Below are 5,563 nucleotides of genomic sequence, written 5' to 3' on the forward strand. Positions count from 1 at the left end.
TTAGTTAGCATACATATCCTTTCCTCATGTGTTTTGTGTTTAAAGCTAGAGATAAGAAATACAGAAAAAAGGATTAAGGAAAACAAATCACTTAAACATGGAGTTTCTCTTCAAACTTCTATAGCATGAAAGAAAAGATAATGAGAATCAATATAAGAAGAGATTAGTAGAAAATAGATAATGGGAATGTATAGAAGGCATACATGTCTTATAAAAAGGAAAATAAATCCATCTACCATATATTATATACCCTGTTATAATAACTCCCCATTTTTTTTTCATCTTACTTCTCTTTTTTTTTTTCCCCTTTTTTTCTAATGGGAGGAGGAATTAGTTATCTGACAAATTTAGATTTTGCTAACTCGTACTTTGGTGAGAGCATTATTGAAATGCATTGTTAAGAAAGATTTTCAACACTCAGTGTGTCATTTCCTTTCTTCATGTATCAGATGCTGAAATACTGTGTGATAAAGATTTTAAGTTTCAATTGTAAAAAGAGGGAAGAGTGGATAAATCAGTGCAGCCGTCTTTAGGACAAACGGTAAAATAAGTTTATTTTAATGTTCTTCCAAAATTGTTTCTATTGTTTATATGTGTCTAGCCTGTGTGTCTGTATGTGATATGTGATATGTGATATTTATATATATGTATATGTATATATATATTCAATAATCTCTGGTATAACTTTTTAATCCTATTACTAATAATTTGGTTTGGTTGTTTAAATGATAAAAAAAATAGAAATTTTTGTTTTTTCTAGGTATTCCATGAGTGAAAAATATATGTGTGTGCCTAGATATATACGAAATATACTAAATACTTTGTAGGTTAAACCAGCAAGATGTTTTTGGCATTTAATTGTGTATATTTTGATAAAAAAATATTGGCTTTATTCAAAATATGATTAAACATATTTTAATTAGTCTTATTTCCTAAATTTTCATGTTATATTTTTGGCTTTTATTTAATACCTTTTATTACCTTTACTTGATCATATGGGAAATTTTGGTCATGCATCTACACATGCACGTTGTTGAACTAGATGTAAAAAAGGGATACAAAAAATAAAATGCAGTCGCTGTCTTCAGGAAGTTCATGATCCAAAACAAATATATAATTTGAACACCTTAATATGATATTAAATTATATATAAATCTATAATTTGAGTGCCTTAAGTAGAATGAAAGTGCTACAGTTAACTACTGTGGGAACAGAGGAGATGTCAAAATTACTTCAGAGGGAGAAGGGACTATTAAAAACATCTTCACTGATTTGTTAGCATTTAGGTTCATCTTGAAGAATGGGTAAGATTTACACAGCATAGAATGGGGGTGAGCACTCTTATTGGCAATGTGAGAATAATGATAGAAAGGTCATAGAGCTGAGTTTATAGATGTTTGATGCGGTAGTTAGGAGCTGATATTCTGGAAGTACAGAGCTCACATCCAAATCTAAGCTTCTCTGTCCCCTAGTTCTGTACCATTAACTAGTTAATATCTTAGGTCTTGGTTTCCTAGCTGTTGTGAGGATAAAATAAGCCTATATTTTTAAAAAATTGGTGTTTTAAAATATTGACTCATCTGTTGATAGTTGTCTGTGTACCAGACAATTTACAAAAATTATTTTTAATTATCATAGTACTTTAAAGTGATATTGTAATCATATTTTATATATATAAAGAAAAATCAAATAAATTGTTTGTCCAAAATCACATGCCTAGGAAATGGCACAACCAATATTCAAACCTAGACTTTATGTTCAAAAATTGATGCTTTTTCCCTCACTACCAAGGGTGAGCATCAGTAGTATCAGGCCCAATATGGGTGTTTTTATTTCTTACCTTAATCCCTTTTATGGATACATTTTTTAACTGTAGAGCTATTGGTTTCACAAATATGTTAATTTTCTATTTTTTTAATTTTTTAATTTTATTATTTTTTTTGAGGAGTGTGCAGCTCAAAGTGACCCATGCAGGGGTTGAACCGGCAACCGTGTTGTTCAGAGCACATGCTCTAACCAACTGAGCCACCCAGCCACCCTATATATGTTTTTTAACTGTTCATACAAAATCAGATTTTTTATTTTTAAATAATAAGGAAAGTTACAAAGTTATTATTTATTCCACATCTCACAGATGAAATTACCTTAAAAGTTTGATCAGAAATCTGAAATAGAAAACAGCCTTAGCAGGAAAAATATGCACAAAATATATATTACATATAGTTTATTTATATCTATGTAAAGAAAGATCCCCTGAGGATGCATAACCAACTGATATGAATAAACAAAACAAAAGAAGAAAAATAAATAATTACATGGAAATATCTCAACACTAATAACAAAAAATGCAAATAAAAGCCTCCTTGGAGGTATCATTTAAGTCTCAACAAAATCTAAATGACTCTGGAATAAACATTATTACTGAATAGTGGTGAATTTGGTTTAAAACTTCCATATTCAAAATATGACTAGAAAATTTATAAATTCGTATGATCTTTTTAAAAAGTAGTCAGGCAGTAGATACCAAAGAATTTTTTTTTTTTACACCTGAAACTAACAATAAAAAACAACAACAAAAAAACAACTGATGTTCATATCAGAAAAAAAAACACAAAAAACCCAAAAACAAAAACAAACAAACAAACAAAACCAAAGAATTTAAAATAGTTTTTCTGTTAACTGATAATGCAACATATGGTGAATAATCCTAAAGAAACATCTCAAAATAATACAGATAAATTATGAAAATATTTACATTATCATCTATATTAGTAAAATATTGCCCTCTAAAGAAGAGAAAAATTTTTAAAAAAAGGAAAAAAGAATTACATTATAGGAAAATGGTTAAGTGAATAGATACATATATTTGATGTTATTATGTAGGCCATGATTTAAAATTTAAAAATAATTTGAAGCATAAAAATAATATGATTTTAAGAGACATGTATAAGACCAAATGATAATGTACACTGTAAATCAACCATGTAGCATGGATGTATAGGTATAAAGACTCAAATTTTATATAAAAAGAATGAAAGTATTTTTTTCTTATATTAGGGCAATGAGGTAATAGAAATTTTGCCCCAATTTATCTCTAATAGTGTTACAACTTTTTAATATAATGTTATATAACGTTTAAAACAGTAAAAACATAAAGGGTATGTTTCCAAACAAATTAACATTGAAATTCTTTCATATGGTTTTCCTATTGTTGCTTCTGTAAACTTTTCACCCACCTCATAAAAAGCTGATATTGCAGAGATGTGTGTTTCACTTCTCATGAGAACAAGCTTTCAATAGGTTATACAAGCTCAGAAGATTTCACAGTCCTCTGTCACTGCATTGACATTTGGTTAGAATTGTAGTTTATGTGAAGTTGCTTTTTCTCTTAACTTTGGAAATGACATTTAAAGGCACATTTGAATTGTGCAAATTGTTCACTGGCTGCTGTCAAAACTTCACATGTGTATGTTCTTTAATATTACTAAAACATTACAATAATAATAATATGAGTAAAGAACTATAGTAATCTAGTAAGTCTAATGAATGCCTTTGAGGCAATTTAGGAACTTCAGGGATGAAATATTTTGTTTCAGTTTCCTATTTACACACAATTCAGAGAAAAACCTTTTATTTCCCAATGTATAACAGAAGAACTTCTAAAATTTCCACATTAGTGAAACGCAAAGGTTAAAGGAGATGGACAGTAGATAAGATAAATAAGGAAAAATTATTTCAAATTAGTGATAAGTTCTGGAAGAAAAAAATAAATCAAGCCAAGAAGGAGAACAGGAAGTGAAAAAGATAGGTTGTAATTTTAAATTTGAGGCTCAAGAAATGTTTGCCAGAGAGAGTGAGGTTTTAATCAGAACCTGAGTGAGATGGGAAGGTGTTCACAGGTTTTGAGTACTGGAGTGAAATGATCTGACTTACTTTGTAAAAGGAACACTCTAGAGGCAGTGTAGAGACTAAATAAAATGGAAGGCATAAGAGTTTAAGCTGAGAGACCAATTAGGGAGCTCTTAAAATAGTCCGGGTGAGAAAGATGATGGGGCTCAAACCAGGGTGGCAGTGGGGAAGGTGATGAGAAGCAGTCAGTTTCTGCATAGTGTGAAAACAAGCAAGATCTGACAATAGATTGGAAGTGGAGGATGAGACAAGAAAAGCCCAAGCTTTGCGTCATATAAGAAATCCAAGTAGGGATGTTAGGCAGTTGCATATACAGGTCTGGAGTTAGGAGAAGAGGTGTGGGCAGGAGATACAGATGTAAGAGTCATCAGCCTTATGGATTGTATTTAAAGCAACAAGGGTAGTGAGAATACTGAGGGAGTAAATAAAGTTAGAAATGAGACAAGAACTGAGACCTGGCTCAGTCCAATGTTAACAAGTTGGGAGATAAGGAGGGATAAGCAGAGAAAAATAAAACTCCCCTCAGTGCACCATCTTGGTGCCTTCTTCAGTATCTCTTCTCAACAGGAAAGCATGAGCATGACCAGGTTTCTGGTGTATACTCAAGGACTTTCCATTTGTATACATTTACTTTTTCTTGGCCTCTCAAGAGTCTGCTTGTGACTCTACCATACAAGTGAAAGAACTCAAATCCCCTATGGCAGGTATGGACATCCTTGCATGCCTTGAAATTCCTTTTGCTTTTCCATGGCTCTGACTTGTTTTTCTACCACAGTGTCAAAGGTTTGTCCTTACCTTTAATATTGATTCTTCTTCCTTGCCCGTTAAATATATTTGTTCCCAAGGTTATGTCCCCCATTTTTCTTTCCTAAAAAATATTTTCTGTTTGATTTTTTTTCTCCTATTTATTGTTAAAGGGTTGCGTTTTTATAATGTGTAACATAAATTCCTTTTATTTCCTTGTTTCCTAATACCTCTTGGATTCTCCCCTTGATTCCCAACCCTGTTGCTATTATCCAAGATGGCTGTCTGGGATAAAGTGAGCTGAAATAAAAAACTACTGAGATACAGTGGAAGGAACTGCTCTGAGTAAGTTAGGAGTGGCTGTGCAATCAGATGTGGGTCTAGTTGGTGAGAATGATCTAGAACAAAGCCCTAGCCTTTTGTTAAAGTGACCATGATTTGCTAGCATATCTGTATTGCCTTTATATCTAGCTATATCATGCATGTTTTACTGCCAAAAGATAAAAGATAATAAATGATTATAAAGAACAGGTGATATGAATGGGTGATACGCCAACATCAGAAAAACCTGGAAAACAGAGAGGTTGATGTGGAAAATACACCATTGTAGCTAGTTGTATTATTAAAAAAATAAAAAATGATTCTGAAACATGGGATCTTAGCTGGATACATTGGTTTGTTCAGTGTGTAGGCAGTAGTTCAAGCCATGAAAGGGGATGTGATTCTCAGAAAGAGTATGGAAACGAAGAATAAAAAAAAGTAACAACAGAAAATACCAGTTATCCTATGACAGCACCATCTATATTAACCTAATCTTTTTTTTTTTCCTGGAAAAAAAATACCAGTGTTTCATACAGTTCATGATTCACCAACCTCTGTTATATGCTGCCCCAGTAAACAAACTAAACTT

General features: G+C 31.6%; 1 protein-coding gene across 1 annotated transcript in view; it reads left to right on the forward strand.

Annotated features, from left to right (window-relative positions):
• The first annotated feature begins 343 nt into the window (after window positions 1–343).
• MSR1 (macrophage scavenger receptor 1) overlaps window positions 344–5,563 on the forward strand; it is a 100,415-nt gene continuing 95,195 nt past the window's right edge. The window contains exon 1 of the mRNA XM_019631026.1: window positions 344–541. The gene's annotated coding sequence lies outside the window, so the exon portion shown is untranslated. The remainder of the gene's footprint in view (window positions 542–5,563) is intronic.

Source organism: Hipposideros armiger, unplaced genomic scaffold, assembly GCF_001890085.2.
Source record: "Hipposideros armiger isolate ML-2016 unplaced genomic scaffold, ASM189008v1 scaffold_972, whole genome shotgun sequence".
Lineage (NCBI taxonomy): Eukaryota > Metazoa > Chordata > Mammalia > Chiroptera > Hipposideridae > Hipposideros > Hipposideros armiger.